This window comes from Lissotriton helveticus, chromosome 1_1, assembly GCF_964261635.1.
Source record: "Lissotriton helveticus chromosome 1_1, aLisHel1.1, whole genome shotgun sequence".
Classification (NCBI taxonomy): domain Eukaryota; kingdom Metazoa; phylum Chordata; class Amphibia; order Caudata; family Salamandridae; genus Lissotriton; species Lissotriton helveticus.
In genome coordinates, this window is record NC_136057.1 from 151,600,063 (window position 1) to 151,622,831 (window position 22,769).

The 22,769-nt window shown below is 43.8% G+C and overlaps 1 long non-coding RNA gene across 1 annotated transcript; it reads right to left on the bottom strand.

Annotated features, from left to right (window-relative positions):
* Nucleotides 1-19,789: 19,789 nt before the first annotated feature.
* LOC144768367 (uncharacterized) lies at nucleotides 19,790-20,810 on the bottom strand. Its single transcript, XR_013598533.1, has 5 exons — nucleotides 20,748-20,810; nucleotides 20,550-20,655; nucleotides 20,382-20,448; nucleotides 20,188-20,290; nucleotides 19,790-20,083 (listed from the first exon to the last, which is right to left on the bottom strand). It is a non-coding gene; the product is annotated as an uncharacterized LOC144768367 (long non-coding RNA).
* Nucleotides 20,811-22,769: the final 1,959 nt, after the last annotated feature.

Below are 22,769 nucleotides of genomic sequence, written 5' to 3' on the forward strand. Positions count from 1 at the left end.
TACAGATACTCTTCCCTAACTGAGCTCTGGGATTCTTGCCAGTACCTTGCAGACACAGGTGACCCTGCTGGGGTACAATCCAAATCGGGGAAGATCTCTTAGCTTGCTGTTTCTCACTCAGAGTAGCTCCATATCCGCTCACGTTCCATCCTATGTATACTAGTGTCTCATCTCTCGGGATAGTCTCGTAGGAGATATCTTCCTTAATCATGTCTACTATACCCTTAACTAGAGCACTATTCTTAGGATTGTTTGTTACAGAACGTAGGGGGTAGATTTCATGTGCATAGATGAACATTGTTCTGTATGCCCACACAGAACCATTGTGGCTGAATGGCAGGACCAGATAGGGAATACCTTTATCCGTTGTGTGAGGCATAAGACCACACACCCAACAGTTAGTCGTGTTCATTACTAGTTGGTGTTGGTGCAAAAGCTGAACGAAGGAGTTATTAATAAACTCTAATCTCCTAGTGGATTCATGTTCAGGAAGGGGTTGAAAAGAGTGTGGGGAAACAGTAGAAGGAGGAGGTATGGGCGATGTAGTGGGTGCAAATGTCATTCGAAAAGAGAATAAAACATATCCTATTAAAAATATCATTACACTGAATAACATTAAAATGCACAATATCAAAAAGCTTTTCTTGGTCATCATTTTACATATTCTGCTTTTAAAGTTCATTTCCTTGGCAGGTCTCTCCATCTCGAAAAACTCCATCCTCTCTAATATGCTGCTCGCGATGGTTGGGTGTTCTATGCTAAGGAATGCTTCTGTCAGTCCAGGGCAACTCCCTTAGACCAACCAGAACTGTCGACCTAACGTCTTCAGCTGCACCCCAAAGACTTTGGGCAACCACGACCCTACAGCGGAACCCAGATGGTGGTTCGAAAAACAAAAATAAAAAGTTTCTCAGATGGGAGAGCTGCACTTTAAGAAAATTTAGTAAAGAAAAGGAAGATTTTTATTTGTCCATAGTTCTTGGCCTCAAATTATAGCGTTGCTTCCCAGATGCTGTCTGGTCTTTAAACAGGAGTTCAGGCTCTGTAGTGTCCCATCGAATTAACGGTGGCACAGCTTCTTGCAAGAGATTGTCACTTTCTTGTTCAGAGATTGTTCCTTTTATGTGTGCATCACTGAAAGGCAGAAATCGAGGCACAGTTTCAGTCTCTGAGTCAGCGACACCCTCCTGGACCCACCGGTCGTACGGCAGAGGCAAAGGCACCCTCTTGCAATGTACGCCGTGGATCCAGTGCTTCTTCCCTTCCACTCGGACGGCCGATCTTGTTGAGAGAAGAACTAGATGAGGGCCGGTCCACCGGGGCTGGTCATTCTTTGTTCGCTGGAAATTCTTCACCAGAATCCACGAACCAGGATTGATGGGGTGACCCGGATCTTCAGAGACCTGAGGCAGAGAATCGTGAACCTGTTGGTGTAAAACACGCAATTTAGCCGTCAATTCGTACAAATAGTAAAGCAGCACAGGGTGTTCAATCTCACTGAATTTTTTCGGCCTTGGCACTCCCCATATGTTGGCCGGACGGCCGAACACGATTTCATACGGACTAAGTCCCACTGGCGAATGCACAGTCATTCTTGTTGATAGGAGTGCCAAAGGCAGAGCGTCAGGCCATTTAAGACCAGAGCTCGCTTGAATTTTGGCCAATTTTAGCTTTAATGTGCCATTGTAGCACTCTACTAATCCAGCTTATTGGGGGTGATTTGCAGCGTGGAATTTCTGTTGTATGCCTAGCCCTTCACATACTTTCTTCATCACTCGACCCACAAATTCACTCCCATTGTCACTCCAGACCATTCTCGGCATTCCAAACCTAGGGAAGAACTCTTTGGCAAGGGCTTTAGCTGTGGACAGGGCAGTGTTGTCCTTTAAGGGATATGCTTCTATCCATCTTGAAAAGGCACAAACAACAACGAGTACGTATTTCAGATTGTTGCACCTTTCCATGTGGATGAAATCTAGCTGCAAAACCTCGAACGGATACGTTGGAGGCGCAAAATGACCAGCTGGAGTTGGGGTTCCCCTACCAGGATTGTATTTCAGACACACCATGCAATTCTTGACCACATTCTCTGCACACTTAGGAATTCCAGCATTTTGCCATACTGGAGCCAACAACGTACAAATCCCTTTCACGCTGCTGTGAGCCATTCCATGAGCCATTGTAACAACTGCAAGCACATACGCATCGGCTGCGCAACTGTTTACGCTCTGAGATAGGGGTCGGACTTGTCGCTCCAAAGAGAGGATATAGAAGACTAGTAACAGTACTAGCCACTCTTTGTCGAACAGAGGGAGAAGTCGATGAAAAGACAAGCGGAAAAGCAGGGGGAGGCAAGGCAGATGCAGAGGCAGTGTCAGAAGGAATACCAGAAGTGGAAGTCGATATAGTAGTCAAAGTTGTAGGAAGTAAAGGCAAAGCAGATGTCAAAGCCAGTGGCCCTTGAGGAGGCTGCACCGGAAGAGTAGGGGCCAACCGAAGAGCAGCTGGTGGCTGTGGAGGAGCAGGAGGCAATACGACTAAAGGTTGCGCAGCTAAAGGCTGCGGAGGTGCCGTAGCATTCTGCGCATAAGGGGGTGGCGAACTCAATAAATGCGACATTAGGGGGTCTTTTTCAAGATCTTTTGCTGCATCTTGCTGAAGAGGCGGCAAAACTGGATAACATTTATCGATTACCATTTTACGTTGCCTGTGCAACTGCTCGCTCATCTGTTCCTCTTCGTTATCTTTATACTGCATAGCAGCTTGCATTATCGAGATACCCCTTTCTCTCTTATTTTTCTTCTCTAATTTAATTTCTTTCTGTTTGGCTTCCTTACGCCATAGGCGGAAAGAGTCAAACATCGCCGGCCGGGCTTTCTTCTTAAAGAGTTTAACTTATAGATTATCTAGGATTTCCGTGTCAAAGCTACCATATTGGGGCCATTTTAAAACACCATCCTTTCTGGTGTATTTGATCCACACTTCATTATATGTGATGGGGCCTACTCCATGTTTCACATACAGTTCATAAGTTGGAGTTCCAATCGGAGGAACCGGACACGAGTCCTCCAATCGGGAATCCCTATTACAACCAAGACAAAACAAATTTCCAAGTCTGCTAAGACCAGGCATCTTCGCTCACTAGTCTAGCTTCAAACTTCAAAGGATTATCGAATACGATATTCTCGTGACTACACGAGTCCTTCGGCTTTGGCACTTGCAAGTTCCAAATCAAAGATCCCGAAGGGATACTCAAACTAAGGACTGGGAGACGCTCCACTTATACTTAACTGAGGTATCGATGACGTCACCAGAAGACTCGTCTATCGTTTCGCTCTACCAAACATCAAGGGTCCAAATCAGGGCGATAGCCAGGGCAGCAGTCCTTCGTAGCCGTCGGGAAGCGGGGAACCTCGCAGCAAAGACTTTCGGAGCACGTCGACATGCAGGGGTCGATGAAGTGGCGGCCTTCCTCCAGAATTTTCACACGAAGCTCCTCACGAACCTCTGGCTTGGACCTGTACCGCTGGTATCGCGCCACGTTGGCCGCCAACTGAAGTACTGGGTTTTTCAGAACCGGTACTGAACCGGTAACCCAGCGGTGTCAGGGTACACCCTAAGACTTCGGATTCTTCCTGATTAGACCACAGAAACTCAGAGTCTTCTAGGTGAAGTCAAAGATCGAATTTATTGGCTGCAACCATGTAACAGGTATCCTAGAAGTACAACACGGTGTATATTCTCAGGAGACTGCTCAAAATTACAAAGCCAGTCTTCTCTTTTTATACAAAATATTATGCTTCAGGCAAACATTCTTAAGTTTACAGTTGACCATTCACATATTTTCACTACAAAGAAAAAGCAGAGTCCTGATGACAATCCCACATTTCAGTTTGTCCAGCCCACAATAAATTACCCGGCAAGGCCCAGTATTTCCATCAGATATCGACAGACCCCCAATAAAACGGGCACCTCCTCCTTGTAAAACAAATCATAACGTAGGAAACAGGGACAGGTGTGTGCAAGATTAGGCGTGGTTTGTGTGCGAGGAAAGGTTTATGGCATGTTGTGCCTTGATGCTATCTCGACCGGCCACTGGGAGAGGAACTGCCCAAACAGGTTCTGCCCTGGGCAGTGGAATCAGCTTGCCCAGGTCGCAGAGAAGTCAGGAAAGGTGTACGTGTCCTTCAATACCGTGTTTGGCCTTTATCATTGACCTATGTGAGGGCAACTCACAAAATGGCTGCCGTACACAAAATGGAACCCGAGGGTTCAGAACAAAAACTACGATTTCAAGGTGAAATCGTCACTCGAATGTGACGAAAATGCTTGTGCATAGTGTATTAACCATTCTCGGTCTTCTGATATCAAAATCGTCATGGTACGTTGATGTTTATAACACGGGTCCAGAATTTTCAGTACTGCACACTCTCATTTCCAATAACCCTATTTTAAAATATTTCCAGAGTCAACTATATAACACATTTTCTGATGGTTTCACTCCTTTTCAATGTTTTCTTTCCTCCACAAAGAAAACATTGAAATTTCTTAAATATAAAGGTAAATCTTTTTATTACAAATACTGGAAGGAGAAGGGAATAATTTATGTGCATCAATTAGTTCACCAAAATTCTGTTATTCCCTTTCATGAACTACGAATTCAGTACCAATTACCTGATTCCTGTATCAATGAATTTACCATCATTGTTACTGCCCTACAATCACAATTAGCCACATTTGACCTTCCTGTTCATCCACCTTCTCTTATCCCAACCACTCCTCTATATCTTTTATTTTCAACACACAGACCTAAAGCTGCTCTTGTATATAAGATACTGTCGTCGAATGTTACTGAAAGGCCCAAATCCCCTATTGAAATGGCATGGGAGACTGATTTATCCGTCTCTTTTTCTGTTACGACTTGGGATAAATTGTGGTCTAAGTTATTCAAAGTTTCTGCTGCTGCTCGAATAACCCAATCTTTGTATTTTATTTATAATAGAGCTGTTATTACTCCTGTTTGTATTTCTAAATTTTCACCACTCTCTTCTCCATTATGTTGGTCATGTTCTAATCATATGGGCACACTGAAACATCAACTTTATGAGTGTTCAAATGTTTTATCCTTCTGGAAATCTGTTTGGCCTATTTGCATGACAATTTTCAAATGTGATTTTACATTATCATTACAGCATGTTTTTCTAGGTTCCTCTTCACCAGATGTTGTTGACTCATTTTCAGTTTCCATGTTATTTGACCTTTTTATTGCACTAGCCTTTCAAGTTATTTTATCTTCCTGGAAAGACAACTCTAAAATGTCTTTATTAACATGGTGGAATTTCATTTGTGATGAGCACAGAATTGCTAATGTTCCCTCTATCTGCCTTTCGCAAAAAATTAAATCTGATCTTCTTTTGTAGCAGTGATTCCGTTCTCCTACAGAACTGTGCATAGAGATTTGGAACCTCAGTGAATTAGGGTGGCCCAAAACTCACCTCAGTACCCAAAATCCCCTTACCGAGCTAGCTACAGTGTCTCATTGGTCATAACAAACTCCCAATGTTTAGACAAACCAGAACATGAACTTACAATACCTCAGGTCACGTGGAACACATGAGCACTCTTTCGTTATACAATCATTTCAAACCAGAACGTGGAGTAAATGAGAACACGTGCACATTTGAAATATTTATTTACTAATGCAGTTTTCTCAAACGCAGTATCTTAGATAATACAAGGAAACATTATCAGAAGCAAAGTTACCAGCATAGTTACTAGTCCATAGAAAGCAAAAGGTGACAGCATGCTAAAATGCTGTAATGAATAAGGGTTAACAACACCTAATTCTCACCCTCCCTACCTAGCATATTATATTAATATCTAAGAAGGTCTCTTTGGGTTTTAGCAGGGCGGCCTCATACCTCAAGATCGTAGTGTGAAGAGATCACATCAGCTTCCACCAGCTCTCTGCATGCGAACAGCATCAAGTGTGTATGTGTGCTCTAAGCAAAGCAATATAAAACGCGCCTAAAGCCAGAATTTGGCAGAAGCTGCACTTATGTTATGTCTATGAAGGTGCGAAGATCAGACCTCACAACAATACTGTGTCGAGTTATCCTTGAAGCTTCAGCACTCACTGTACAGACATAGTTTACCAAGCAAAGCTGATATCAGAGCAATAACATATTATTCTCACGTAAATCACAACGCTCTTCTGGGCTGAAAGCTAAAACAACAATTATGTGCCGGGTGCAGAAGCAGCAAAAAGGAAAAATGGCGTTTAAACATTTAATAAGCTCATGCTAACTTAACACGGTATATAGGTAAGCAGTAACTATATGACACTTTGGTTACCTTTCACAACATATCTCTCTACTCACACTCCCATACACTAGTTCTTTTTCGTCCTTTCTTTATATTCTTCTCATATGCAATTTTTTTTTCCTCTCTTCCACTTCCTTTTCTGTTTCTCTCTTTTCTATCTCTCCTCTTTCACCTCTTCTTTCTCTTCTTCTTTTTCTCCAATATTAGATTTATCATACACCATTGTTATTTGCTTTGTATCTTTTGGAATATGGTATGTATATTTTCTGTTTTCTCTTTTTGTCTCATGTACTTAAAAATTCAATAAAACTTCTTAAACAAAAAGAATAATATTATGTTAAATTAAATTCTTTGAATTGACCCCTACTAACCAGGGAGTCGTCCATATACCCATAATATATCTCACCCATATCGTGTGATGCAAATGCGCCAATCAAACATTATTGGTGTGTCTGTTGTAGTGCATTGATATTGAGTGCATCCTGTATAATATTGCCAACATTTGTGGAAACCATGTTCCCTCAAGTAATTACTGAGGCTGCTGCAACACATATAAAATGACAACCGCCAATTACTTATTGCTATACCTCTAACTCAGGGGTGTGGAATTTAATAAAATATCTACATGTTCATGGAGCAGGTTGTTTCATAAATCTACTTGTCCTGTAACAAAATCCAGTTGTCCCTTTTGTGCCATGTAACGCGGTGACAAATAATGGCAGCAATCTCATTATATAAGAGCTCTGAAATACCCTCTCTGATTATGCCAGGGCTCCTTCCATAGTAGGGTTTAAATACTAGCAATTCTCTTATCTTGCCACGTTTTCACAGATCTAAATACTGGGGCTGAAGGTAATGGTAAGCAACAGTTCCAGGGTTGGATGCCCTTTTGGGTCTGTGCGAACCTACGAACTTGCATGTTTTAAGGGTTTTCACCAACTCTTCTCTAATCTTTTCCCATACTGAAAAAGGTTGGAAATTTACTCCTGGCAATGGCAGACATAAACCTTCTTCCACAGTTGGGGAAAAAGTGGTTGGAGGGAAAGTGAACTTGCAAAAACTGAGATTTTTGCATGAGCAAATCTACAAATGCACATTTGCTCATGCTAAAATGCTCAATCAATCAAACACATGAGCCAGGTCTTGAGTTGCTTCCTGAAGGAGAGATGGTCCTGGGTCAGCCGTAGGTGGGTTGGGAGGGAGTTCCATGTCTTGGCCGCCAGGTAGGAGAAAGATCTTCCTCCGGTGGTGGTTCTGCAAATTCGTGGGACGGTCGCGAGGGCAAGGCTGGTGGAACGGAGCTGGGGGGTGGGTGTGTAGAACGTGAGGTGATTGTTGAGGTATTTGGGGCCCATGTCGTGGAGAGCCTTGTGTGCGTGGGTCAGGAGCCTGAACGTGATCCTCTTGCTGACGGGGAGCCAGTGCAAGTCTCTCAGGTGGGCAGAGATGTGGCTGTGACGGGGGATGTCCAGGATGAGTCGTGCAGAAGCGTTCTGTATGTGTTGGAGTATTTTCCGTAGTTTGGCTGTGGTTCCAGCGTAGAGGGCGTTCCCGTAGTCCAATCGGCTGGTTTCAGTGGGGATCCACCGGAAGATTTTTCGGAGCATACACAGGGTGTTGAAGCATGATGACGAGACGGCGTTGACTTGCTTGGTCGTCGTGAGGGAGGAGTCTAGGATGAAACCCAGGTTGCGTGTGTGGTCCGTGGGAGTAGGGGCGGTGCCCAGTGCAGGAGGCCACCAGGAGTCGTCCCAAGCGGAGGGGAATGGTCCGAGGATGAGGACTTCCGTCTTGTCCGAGTTCAGCTTCAGACGGCTGAGTTTCATCCATTCTGCGACGTCTCTCATTCCTTCCTGGAGGCTGGTTCTGGCAGTGGCGGGGGTGTTGGTGAGGGAGAGGATCAGTTGGGTGTCGTCGGCGTAGGAGATGATGTTTAGGTTGTGTTGGCGTGCGATGGCTGCGAGGGGGCTCATGTAGACGTTGAAGAGTGTGGGGCTGAGCGAGGAGCCCTGTGGGACGCCGCAGATGATCTTGGTGGGCGCTGAGCGGAAGGGAGGGAGGCGGACTCTCTGAGTTCTGCCGGAGAGGAAGGAGGCAATCCATTCAAGAGCTTTTCCTTGGATCCCGGCGTGGTGGAGGCGGGTTGTTAGGGTGCGGTGGCAGACTGTGTCGAATGCGGCCGATAGGTCGAGGAGGATGAGGGCAGCAGTTTCCCCGTTGTCGAGCAGGGACCTGATGTCGTCGGTTGCTGCGATGAGGGCGGTCTCGGTGCTGTGGTTAGCTCGGAAGCCAGACTGTGATAGGTCGAGTGTGCCGTTTGTCTCGAGGAAGGCGGTCAGACGGTCTTCTGGATGACCTTGGCGGGGAAAGGGAGGAGGAGCGAGATGGGGCGGAAGTTCTTGAGGTCCGTGGGGTCCGCATTTGTTTCTTCAGGAGGGCGCTGATCTCTGCATGCTTCCAGCTCTCTGGAAAGGTGGCAGATACGAAGGAGTAGTTAATGATGTTCCGGAGTTGGGGTGTGATGATGGAGTCGGCTTTGTTAAAGATATGGTGAGGACAGGGGTCGGCTGGGGAGCCGGAGTGGATGGTGTTCATCACGCGGGTGGTGTCTTCAGTGCTGATGGGGGTCCAGGTGCAGAGGGTAGTGGTGGGGGGCGTTGGTTCGGTGGTTGGGTGCGTGGTCTGGGCGCCGAAGCTGTTGTGTATGTCGGCGATCTTGTGGTGGAAGAACGAGGCAAGTGAATCGCAGAGGTCTTGCGAGGGCGTGATGTCGTTGTTGCTGGCGCTGGGGTTGGAGAGCACTTTGACGATGCTGAAGAGTTCCTTGCTGTTGTGGGTGTTGTTGTCCAGTCGCTCTCTGAATGCTGTCCTTTTGGTGGTGCGGATCAGCTGGTGGTGTTTGCGGGTGGCGTTCTTGAGGGCTGTCATGTTTTCTGTTGACTGGTCGTGGCGCCAGGCTTTCTCGAGGGTACGGCAGGATTTCTTGGAGTTGTTGAGGTCGTTGGTGAACCACCAGGCTTTCTTGCTGCCGGGTCTGCTGGGAGGATTCTTCAGTGGTGCAAGGGCATCAGCACAGTTGCTGTTAACAAATATTTTCTAGGAGTACTATTTCCTGGCCTACTTCTGTAAAGTATTGTGAATTCACAAAGGTTGTATATCTGCACCTAATGCAGGGACAAGGGCACTTTTGAGACTTTATTTAATAATTGGGCCCCTAATTAGGTCTGGCGTTAACCATGACATTTTGTGTTTATTAAAATTCTGTCTCTCTCTTTCAGCTAGCTTCACTGTGAGTGACAGCAGGCTGTTCCTTAACAAGGAGCAGAATCAACACAGTTGTTTTGTTCAGTGCTAGGAACTACTGTGGCAATGTGCCCTTTTTGAGACCAAAACAATTTTTGCTTGTGCCAATGTTTGTTATAATGCTGAGGGCCCATAAAAACTCCCACACCAATAGGTTTTTACAAAAACCATGCCAAAACAAGTCACGCACTCACAAATCCAAAAGGCTGAACAAAGATTTCTGACCTATTGGGTTTACCAATGCTTGTTTATTTTTGATTCCCATAATCTTATTAAAACTGATTACACTGATTTTCCGTTTGGAATATTTTTGGGAAATACTGGCATGCATCTACACATTTTACCAAATGATGCTGCAAACAAACAGTACCTAAAGTGTTACAGTAGTTTAGCGAAATGTTTTTGCATTTTTTTGTGAACATTTCATTTTGAAAGCAAAGAATCATCAATCTTGCTTTTAAACTTCTGCATATATTTGTATATAATCAGAGAGCATTCTGGGAGCAGTATACACAGCCTCATATTGCTAAACATTGAAAAGTGTATACACATCTTTATACTGGAACCACTGTCAGTAGCATAGTCTGAGCTTACAACATGTACTTAGATTGCTCACCCTAATAATAAAGGTTTTGCATTAATGAACCATAAATACAAGCTTGAACAGATTTAACACATGGACACAAGTATTACCTTAACTTCAGGCAATGCGTTTCACTGATACATAATATGGTACTGTAAACTAGCAATCAAAGGGTTTGTGATGTAGGGGGTTGGGCCTACTTGTCCCAAGGACAAAATAGACATGAAAATGTGTTGCCCTTCACCCCAAACAATATGTCCCAGGCCTCGGGCTATAGGAATTCCACATCCTTGTAACTACTAGTATCATATATCAGGAATGTCACAGTCGAAGTTTCCTATTATCAAAAGGGCATACCTGATATGTCAAATATGCGTGTGCGCCTGCCAGTACGCTTAAACTTTTCTCGGCATCCCAGGCCTGCGCCGTTCGTATTCAGCAGCGCAGGAACAATTCCCTTTGACCCCCATCGATATTTATTCATGAGTTCTGGCCAGCGTGTCTAGAACGCAAAACCTATTGTAAATATAATGTCCAAGGACTGCCGCCATATTGGGAAGACCGCTATATACCAATGTCCATAAACAGCCACATCTTAGCTCTAGAGTTGTCCTGTCAATACACAGACCCACCTAATTATGTGTTGTACCCTATTGTTTCTTCATACCGCGCATGTAGGACAAGTGCATACAGCCAGAATCACTATTACTTAGCTGCGCAATCTCAAAAACTGTGTTACGACCGTATCAATGTGTTCATATCCTATTCAATGCCTAGCACCCTATATTACATAAATTACTTCACCTACAATAAATTGCTTGTGTTAGTTTACAAATAAATCATCACTTCTCCAAAACGCTTAATAGTTATATTCAATATTCAGGTCACATTATCCAAAAAGAACATTACGGTATATTATTGATGCTAATGCATGCCTGGTCCCCACCCCAGAGCTCTGCCGTCTGCTGCTGCCGGGTGCCAAACCACGGAGGACGTATCCGCTGCAAGTGTCAAACACCGGCGCGCCTGCAGCGGCTCTACCCAGACATCCAGTTTCTCTGCCCCAGATGTCACTCACCAGACGCGTACTTCCAGCACATGTTTTGAAGCTGCACCACTTTACGACCGTACTGGTTTGCAGTCCTTGACACAATTAAAGAACTCACAGGACTCGCAGATCTACACACCTGGGAAGCAGTCGCTCTAGGAATATTCCGAAGACCGAAATCACACAAAGTGCAAGTCCGCTTCACGGCACTAGCTACGCTCCTAGCCAAAAAAAGTATCGCCATGAACTGGGGAGCCACATTAGACCCCCCGATAGAGGCATGGGTGGGAGCGGTACAGAAATGGTCAAAGGCAGAGGAGGAGACCCTGGGGGAGGAGGAAGCAAATGGTCTGTGAAAGCACCCCATATCATTGGAGTGGGCCATGCTATCCCACCAGTTTAAACAATCGCACACGCGTACAGATCCAAACGCCTCTCAACACGACCCCACGAACTTGGCAGTACAAACCTCGCAACAGAGCATGCATGACACAGCTCCCAGTGCCCGACCATCACGTGATGTATGAGTGCTCCGCTACACGCTGAACTGTATACTGCACCTAGCGACGTCGTCCAACGGATAGCCCTTAAACAATGCTATGCCACACCTACAGACTGTAGCTGACATGACCAAGACGCCCTCCATGATGCCCACGCCCTGACTCCCCCCGCAATACACCCCTAGTTTATTCTCCCCAGCTCCCTCCGACATCAGGTTACAGAGAAAACAAGTGGACTACAACTTCCGGTATCCCTGCCGAATGCAGGGTGTATGTCCTTTGGTTGAACAACAGCATCACTGTCGCTAAATTATACATAAGATGATGTAACGTGATTCTATTGAAAAAATGTTAATACAAATGTATATATTTTTTTAATTATTGATGCTAATGCATGGTCTGAAAGGCAGGGTCGAGTGTGTTACAATTAACTCACTTGATATGACCAAAGCAAAAAAAATATCAAAACAATCAACCAACAAGTCAAATTTTCCATAACATCATTCTGTCTATCAATTAGGAAAAACTGTAGTTAGTGATCAGTATTAAGGCCCAGTTCCACAGCCTAAAGACGCATTATCCACATTGCCTCCTTACGTCTTAGATTAAGTTCTCTATTCCAGCCTGAGGATCAAGGCCTATATGGTCTATACCATGGAAATAAATGCGTTTTGGCTGTCCTGGCACCTTGCATTCTACTGCGTGTACTGTCATTGGGTATCTGTAATCTTCTTATTGAACGGCTCTAAGGTGTTCACTAATTCGCTCTTTAAGTACCAAAATCGAACTTCCCACATAGATGTATTTTCATTTGCATTCAATGATGCAGACCACATATTTGGTATTGCAGTTAACGTTGAAACATATTTCATATGTTTTAGCATTGGCTCAACTGAAGTTCTTTTTCTTATCATCAGCCCATCTTCACATCCCACAATGTCCACATTTGTGAAACCCTAATGTGCCTTGGTCCATCCAGTGTACCGGTGTCTTGTATCTGGGATAACTAGTATTTATTAATGATTTTAGTATCCTGCCCTGCCTAAAAGTGACGCCTGGTCTCCCTGGTGGGAATTCTTCTAGGGTTTTGTCGCCACGTCAAATGTCCCAGCGTTTACGCATACTTCTAAATAAAACCCTAGGCAATCCATTATAATCTGTTATTAGTCGTACTTTGTTTGGCGTACCCTGCTCATGTGATTAGTCTCTCAAAGTGTCTTGCCTCTTAATTTTGGAGATGTTCTTTTCAGCTAATCTGATAGTCCGTTTATCAAAACCTCTAGCAGAGAAATGTGCCTTCATGTTTATCAAGCATATGTTAAAGTCTGAATCCTTGCTACAGTTTCTTATTACCCTTTTCAATTCGCCATGTGGTATGGCTCTGATCTGATGAAAGGGGCGAGCGTTCAAGGCATGTAAGATTGAGTTGCATGATGACAGTTTACGGAATAATCTGCAGTATCTCATTATCCTGTATGAACAGTTCTACATCCAAGAACACGATGTTGGTCATGCTATATTGATGTGTGAATTTAATGTCCATGTCATTAGTGTTCAAGTACTCGCAAAATTGTTTCAATTTTGCCATTGTTCCAAAGAAGATCATAATGCAATCATCTATCTAACAACCCTAGATTTTGCATCACTCTGTGGTCCTCGGGTCCCAGATTCACTCCTCCTCCACCCACCACATAAAGAGGTTAGCGTAGGATTAGGAAAATCTGGAACCCATGGCCACTCCTTGAATTTGTCGGTACCAGCCTTTATTGAAAATTAAAACATTGTTAGTCAAGATCAATTCAATCATTGACACTAGCGTTTCTGTATGTTCCCATTGAGTGGCTGGTTTGGTACTCAGCTTACAACAACACGCATGCCAATACTGATACTTTCATTCCATCAGATAACACGTGACACTCATTGTGACTGAATAACAACTAATTTTTCGAAGTTCTGGTGTCCGCGATGGTATGGTGTGGTTTGGACGGTGTTTGTCCTTGGTCATTGAATGACCGAAGATGCTGGAAGCTAGAGGAGAATATCTGGAGGACTTCTCGAGATTGAATCTCGTTCCCACCCATAAAAAACGTCTCAAACCACAAGCCTTTCAACAAATTTAAAAGCGTCGTCACATTTAAACGCCATCATCCTAAAAACCAAAACAACAAGGACAAACACCGTCCAAACCACACTCTACCATCACGGACACTAGAACTTTGAAAAATAGTTAATATGACAAAGATAAGATCAACTTCATGGCAGAGATTGGCTCATCTCAAACCTAGCTCTTTTGAGTTCCGGGTCCTGAGGAGAACCCTATCAAATCTTTCTTTTGAGGTTCGAAACGCATTGACCATAATATGACTAGACAAGTGGATAAAAATATAATATCAGGCTAACTTTTGCATTTTAAAATCATTTTTTGTGATAGACTGATGAAATTGTTTTGGTATCCTGAATAGTACACTGTTTGGTCACTGCCCATATCAGGGTTGTTTTGTTACAAAAAACTGTTTTTAAATAATTTGCAACCGATTTGGACCTCCCTTTCCTTCTTTCCTTTTTTCTGTTTCATTTTGGTATTGTTCAAGTCTTTGAATTTTGGAACTCGAGCCTGTTTATTTTGTTTTTGAATTGTACAATTTGTTGTCTATGTCATGTCTAGTGTCCTCCAATAAGTGTGATGTAATACATGTAATGTATGTGCTTTAATAAGTGTGGTCTATGTAAAAATTGGGTGCATGTACTTTCATGTTAACCGTTGAGATTTTCTGAAAAACTTACTTTGCAATTTTTATTGAAAGAAAAGAATAAAAAAGACATGTTTTGGTCACAATGGGTGTCATGTGTGATCTGATGGAATGAATATTGAGTAAGTATCAGTATTGGCATGCGTGTTGTTGTAAGCTTAATATTATTGGCCTAGCCTTACTGATTAAGGGCCACAACCCTCTATAGTTGATCATGGTTTGGTACTCAGACACGGTTTGATTGATTGTATTCCTAAATCAGATCTGATACTTGTGTAAAGCAATGCAACATCTAATGTTGCCAATATTCCCTGAGCCATACTAATTCTGCTACTAGGCTGAGGAGGTATTTGGTGTCTCTAAGGAATGATGGGAGGTTATATACTAAGGGTTGAAGAAAAAGATGCACATACTGTGATAAACTCTCAGTTGGACCCCCAATACTGGACACAATGGGTCTCCCTGGTGGAAAGGGCATATTTTGTGTACTTTGGAGACAGTATATAAACATAGGAATCTGGATCGGACAACTCTTAGGTACATGTATTCATCATAGTCAATTAAACATTTATCATGCCATAGCGTAAGGAACCCGTTGATCTTATCCGTGATCCTCCACATAGGATTCCCTTTCAGTTTTTCATAACAGGTTGGATTATTTAATTGTGCCATGATTTCTTGTTCATAGTCATTTCTATTTATTATTACAATGTTTCCCTCCTTATCTGCTTCCCTGATCACAATCTCACTATCCTATTTCAGCTGTCCTAGTGCCTCGCCTTTATTAAGGTTGTCTCTGATCCTGGATTTATGTGTGAGTTGTTTGTGAGTGTATCTATCCATATCCACAATGACCAATTTATGAAAAATGTCTATGGTGTTCCCACGAGATAATGTCAGAGTTCATCTAGATTTCATTCCCAGCCCACTGAAGATCGTTAAATCTAAATCTGTTTAAATCCTGTAATATTTGTGAAGTACTGATGGGATCATTTTTCAGATCCGTAATGGAGAGTTCAGTATCATGTATATCCTGTATAGTGCGAGAGCTGGACACAATGTTGGATGGCGTATTTACCTGCGTTTTATTCAATCAGGGGTTAAGTTTGAAAAACTTCTTAATTTTCTACCCTCTTATATACTTGAGCACATCAATCTTCAGTTTGCAAATATCTCCTTCATTGATAAGACAAAATCCCAAACCCTTCGGGAATAGTGTGGCCATGTCAGTGGTTAGATCTTTATTTGAGAGGTTGATAACCACCACTCCCTTGTCCTGTAACACCTTCAATTTCTCTTGTCCCATAACCTGAGCTTCATCCCTCTCCTTTCTTTCCACTGCATCCTCTCTTTCCCTTTCGGGTTTTTATTGTATTGTCTCTCTGTCTTGGTTCTTCCCTGGTGCCTCTTTTTATTCTTCGAACTTCCCTTAAAAAAGATTCTCTTTTGTGATCTGTTCGGATGCCCCTTACCCCGCATCAGCCTCACTATCATTGGTAAGTGCATCATTTAATGACGTAGAGCTAGAGCTTATTGAAGCCTGACCCAGTGAATTGTCTCTTGGGTCTATAAGTATCATATGATAGGATTTTTGGGGAAGGTAAAAATCCTACCATTGTTATAATCTACCTCATCTCTTTTTAATTTACAAGCCTTTCTTTACTTAATCTCTTCTTCATGTTTCTGAATTATCTCATTCAAAATTACATGCTTTTTTGCTGTGGCTTCTGAAAGGCTGAGATCTTTGATTCCTGATTCTAAGGTACTGATCTCTGTTTGTGTTCAGGTCACTTTTCTATTTGCATTCTCTATGAGAATACCCATGAGTTTCAAGGAGTTGGAAGTAAACCAAGCAATAGCGATAATTATCGCTATTGCTTGGTTAGGGACAAAAATTTACCGCTGAGCTGCGGCGATTTTTATCGCAAATAAACCTTGGTATTACCAAGGTTTATCGCAAATGCGATAAAAATCGGCCGCAATGCATGAATATCGCTGAAAAGTCAGCGATATTCATGCATTACCGAGCTAATGCTCTTAGCCATGTTATCCACCTCCCATTGGATAACATGGCTAAGAACTGCTCAGGGCAGGTGTTCGCTTTTGGAGATATTCGCGCTTAGCGCGAATATCTCCATAAGTTGGTAATAGGAGATAGCGATGTTAGCGACTGTTTCCAGTCGCTAACATCTTGGCACGCCCACTTTGCATGTCATTAGTGATAAATATCACTGACATGCAAAGTTGGGCCCAAGATGGTCGCTATCTCCTACTAGCTGTCGCTAACTGGTGTTAGCGACAGCTAGGTAATAGGGAGATAATTTTATCTCCGCTTTCTTGGCTTTTAAAGCCAAAAAAGCGGAGATAAACCCCCTTGATAATATGCCCCTAAGTTCCTTCTCCGAAGCCAACAATAGGTCTTCCTCTAGATCATCATAAGTAGGGATGATTTGGGATATTAATCCTCTGGTTATTCTGTTCAATCTCAGCAGTTATCCACCCATAATAAACTGAACAGACACAGAATACCTGAAGAGATCAGCCACAGACTACTGGCCAACAGAAACCTCCAATGTAGTCCAACACAGCAGGTCCCAACTAGCAACATACAATGGACACTTCTTGTGATCTCACGAGGACAATCAGATTTGGGATAACAGCAACAAAGTCTACACCAGCTGATCCCTCCAACAGTTTTCTTCTCCCTTTAACCTATGCCTTCTCTGGTCCATAAACTAAACAGCATATCTCAGAATGGACAAGCGAGTATAGTAACCAGCTAAAAAGACTATGAACATAAGAAATACCAAACCAGGGACCTGCAGAGCTGCTCAATCTTCTAGCTTACTGAAAACCATAAACCACATGTCTGCCTCTCTCTTCTTTATCCATCACACTGCTAAGAGCTCTGTCCCATAACATGATAACTGCATCTTGGAGATTCTCATGCACAACATGGAAACACTTCCCACACAGGATCAAAACAAAGACAACACACATCCAGCAAAACATTACATATGGTGTAACGTCCTACCTATGTAGGAAAGCACTTCAGAGACCCATGTAGCGGTGGTAAGAGCCATATAAATGTTGGAATGCAATACAATGACCTCAATCCGGATCGGAAATCCTCACTGCTGTTTCACTATTGGGACACGTAAAGAGTCTGTCAAAATAACCTCAACATGGTGCTGATGCATCTATTGCTATTTCAGTCTTTAAGCCTGCAAACAACTCTTCCAATGCACCTCAACCCTGACTTGAAACTACAATGTTCTGCAACAGGGAGTTCTCTGTAGCAGCTCCTACTAAGTCAGTGCTGTGACTCACACAGCTCTTCCAATGCACCTCAATCATGACTTGAAACAATGCTGGTTTGGAACAGTGAAACCTGCAGACACACCGATAATGCACCTACACAGTGCTCCATAGCAGCTCCTACTATGTCAGTACTTTAACTGACACAGCTCTTCCAATGCACCTCAAGCCTGACTTGAAACAATGCTGTTTTGTAACAGTGGGACCCACAGACACACAGATAATGCACCTCCACAGTGCTCCAAAGCAGCTCCTAATATGTCACTACTTTGACCCACACAGCTCTTTCAATGCACCTCAATCCTGAGTTGCAGCTATGCTGTTTTCTAACAGTGGGACCCACAGGCAGCTCTGAGAATGCACCTCAAAGTGCTCCGTAAGCAGCTCCTACTATGTCAGTACTTTGACTCACAACGCACTTCCAATGCACCTCAATTTTGACTTGAAACAATGCTGTTTTAGCCTGGAATTAACTGGCACTCAGGTTAGTGAGGGTTGGTAGAGGCAGACATCAGAAGGGAGGCTATCAAGGGCAGAGTAACGACAGAGATGCCTCCTTATTCAGGTAAACCCAGTTCAGTGTGGGGATGTCAAAGTGGCAGGTCCGATTGCCTGGTTTATACACAAGTGGGAGAACCTGACACGTGACCCTTGGGTGCTTCAGACAGTACAAGGTTTTCAAATAGACTTTTATGTAACTCCAAAACAGACTCACAGACCGCATCCCCTACATTTTTCCCATGTAGAGAGGTCTTTCATAGACAACGAAGTGGCATCTCTGGTGCAAAAAGGGGAATTGTAGAGACAGAGCCTCAAAATCACGGTTTTATCAGCACTGTGTTTCAAGTTCCAAAGAAAGATCAGGGCTTCCGACTAGTGCTAAATCTCAGGGAGTTCAACTCTTGGGTAGTGTATCGCCACTTCAAGATGGAGGTCATACATTTACTTCGAAATTTGCTCTTAGAAAGGGATTGGATGGTGTGTCTAGATTTAAAAGACGCGTATCTAGCGGTACCAATTTTCCCTCCACACCGGAGGTTCCTACAGTTCCAATGGGGAACCAAATGGTACAAATTCTCCGCCATGCCGTTTGGACTTTCGTCCTCCCCTTGGTGCTTCACCAAGCTCCTCAAACCAGCGGTGCAATTCTTGAGAGAGAGAGGGGTTAGACTCATCATTTATTTGGACGACATTCTCATCATGGCACAGAGCGTCAATACAGTTCTTCGACATCTAGTGTGGATGACTCAACTCCGACAGGATTTGTGTTTCTTTATCAACTCAGACAAGTCTATACTGACTTCTGCACCGTCTATGGAGATTTTGGGGTTCCAGGTGAACTCAATAGAGGCGCAGTTACTGCTTCCATTGAAGAAAAGAATTGCGCTCAAGAAGGAATTGAGGAGAGGGCTTGCCTCAGACTATATCCTTGAGGATGTTAGCCAGGTTAGTAGGCTAATCAGACCCACAGCCTAGCTGTTCTCTCTCTAAATTGACAACCATGTACTTTAGGTGCATTTACCAATTGGTACTGGGCCACCTTATCAGTCCCTGTACCCAGGGCATAGGTGTACCCAGGGCCTACCACGGGCTGAAGCATGTATTATGCCACCCCTGGCTGGCCATCTAAATCTGACACAACTGGCTGCATGACAGCTGGGGCAAGGTGGTGTAAACACCCTTTGCTGTAGATATAGTATACCTATATCTAACCCTAAAAATGGACACATATATTCCTATCAGTCACTCCTATGGAAGGCCTTAACTATCCTGAATCAATACAACAAGACAAATGCCTGCACCCTTCTTATTTAGTGTAATGTGCTTATTCAAATATAGACCATACCTTTACTTAATCTCGGTTGATCTGGTACCTTGATTTGTACTATTCACTTTTTATTTTTGAAAGAATTTCATACGTGTTTTTGTGCAGAAAAAAGCAGATACACTAACACATCTAACTTACTATACACATATATATACATTTCATGCACAACGAAAAAAATTTCATAATTTACACTGCATCACATCCTAACAACATACTAACAATCAATTTAAATACAATACAAATATTATTTTTTTCAAATTAATTTCATGATTTATCATCAGACCACGTCAAATGTCCAGGGACGTTGGAAAGTTATTCTCAAAGTCCTAGTGTATTTTTAATATACTGTGTGTTCCCATTGATATGCCGACGCGTTTCGAGTTGGGGCCACCAGGGTTCCCGAACTATCATCAGGGCCTTATGATTAATCTGTGTAGGAAGTGAAAAAAGACAAATGAAATCACTACTCGTTCAAGAAAGTCAATGGCCTCGTACAGCTCTTATGCCGTACCTCAAAGATTGCCTAATTGTACCTGTGATATGATTCACAATGAAAGCGGTGTCGAAGGGTTTCTCCTTGGGAAGGGCTGTTTCTCTATGCTCTGCCCGTATCACCATATCATAGCGCTGCCAATTCTAAATGAAAGAACGAGGGCGCGTGCCAATGTCAGTATATTAAAATGCCACGTTCATATTTGCAAGAGGTAGAAAACCAAAAGTGTCCTACCTCGTCTCGAAAAGTTTATGTCGTGATTGAGTAGTTGTGCGGGTAGCTGCTTTCATGTATTCGTTGCCTATTTAATAAACATGTGTGTCAGAGTTTAGGCATAATTACATCGAGGGTGCTTAAAAAATTAGCGATGATGCATTAGCTTATTGTCGCACAGGTTCATACCTGCGTTTGTATGCACATGTCGTGCAGCTTGAATCCCTGTGGCCTTCGTCGTTCGGGGACTGAACGTGAATTAAGATCCCAGTCAAGTAAACAGACTGCAGTGTTTCTGAAAAATATAAGGGGCCGGTGAGTGACTCGCGCAAACAGCCAAGTTCTGGCTTTAGTTGAAGAGCAAACGAGCGAAGGCACCAAACTTACTAGATTAGTGAATCTTGACGAGCACTCAGGTGTGCGCTTCCGCATAAAGTCAGGAGCCGTCTGACTGATTCACAATGCGGAGAGCGCCATTTTAAGCTTGCATTATGGGAAAATACTAGGCCCTCTGGAATTATGGGACATGTAGTTTTTCATCATTTATATCGTGGCAACTTTTTAAAAAAAAAATACATGAATTTACTTGTTCCATGGAACAGGCTGTAAAACTTGATTTGTGACGGGACAGGCTAACTAAACTCTTTGACATTGCAGACACGGTCACACTCTAGCCAGTTCAGACATACTGTTTAGTCCAGTTAAGGTGGTATTAAATTTCAGAATTAAATATGCTTCTTTCTGAAGCAGCATCCTGTCTACATCACCAGAGCACTGTGTACTATTTATAGTAAATAGTACAGACCATTTAGAGTCGTTTTCGTTGTGCGATTTTTCAATGAAGTGCTCAACCATGGGAGCATTGAGCACCTTCCTTTTGAGCCGCGATTTATGCTGGCCTATACGTGCATTCACCTGTTGGTTCGTGGAGCAAGACCACTGACTCATTGTCAGTGAAATTGCTCTCCCACCCTCGCAGCTCCACCATTAAGTGAGGTGCCCCTGCCCCTGCACTCTTGAGTGTTGGTGATCGAGGCCCTCCTCCACCCGCAGGTTTTCCTGCGCCTCATCCCTGGTGGTCCAGTGGACCTGTCTCCTTTCTTTCTTTCTGCTCCTTCACTCGTTTTTCTCCCCTTTCTATCTTTCACCTTTCTGCACCTCTGTTCTTGTGCACCTTATTTCTGCCCATTTCCCTTTCTCTCCCTCTGCTCCTTCACTCATTTTCACTCGTTGTTTTCCCCTTTCTATGTTTCACCTTTCTGCACCTCTGCTCTTTTGTGCCTTATTTTTGCCCATTTTCCCTTTCTCTCCCTCTGCTCCTTCTCTCGTTTTCACTCGTTTTTAGGTCTCGCCTGTCGATGCGCATGCGCATCGAGCTTGCGAGACTATGGGGGCTTAAACAGTCTTTAACCAACTTGCAAGGAATCGTGGCGATTCCTTGCAGTGCCCGTGAAAAAGCGCGTGCACATGCCCCCAGCCGCCTGCCTTGCATGTATTTTCCCTCAGCCTCCCTCCCGCGGGCAGCTTGGCCTCGGGTATTCACCCCAGCGCGACTTCTCCTCCCCCCTAATTACATGCCTGCTGTTTACTTCTTTCACGGCCACTCTCTCGCACATCAAAGGCTGCTCACACACACCATATGCTTTCACGGCCACTCTCTCGCACATCAAAGGCTGCTCACACACACCATATGCCAGCTCCCCTCCCCCACCCCCCACGCCTCGCAACAGACTTCATTGGAATGCGCTCCATGCATTCTCCCCTCCCTTTCAGCCTCTTTCCCAGCTCCAAGCCGGACCCTCCTTTCTCACCTCCTCTTTCTTTATTTACAGGGAGAACTTGTATTTTTCCCCGAGGCAACCAGTTCTGACACTGCCCGTCCCAGCACACACCAACTTAGAGCTTGACTTGTACTGACGCTGTCACCCCAGCAGACATGCAATCTGCATCAAGCATCCATATGCATCAAACATCCACAAGCAACAGACATCCACAAACATCAGACATCCACAAGCATCACAAGCAGCAGACATCCACAAGCGTCAGGCATCCACAAGCGTCAGGCATCCACAAGCGTCAGACATCCACAAGCATCACAAGCAGCAGACATCCACAAGCAACAGACATCCACAAGCATCAGACATCCACAAGCATCACAAGCAGCAGACATCCACAAGCGTCAGACATCCACAAGCAGCAGACATCCACAAGCATCAGACATCCACAAGCAGCAGACATCCACAAGCAACAGACATCCACAAGCAACAGACATCCACAAGCAACAGACATCCACAAGCATCAGACATCCACAAGCATCAGACATCCACAAGCATCAGACATGCTTAGCATCAGACATCCACAAGCATCAGACATGCTTAGCATCAGACATCCACAAGCATCAGACATCCA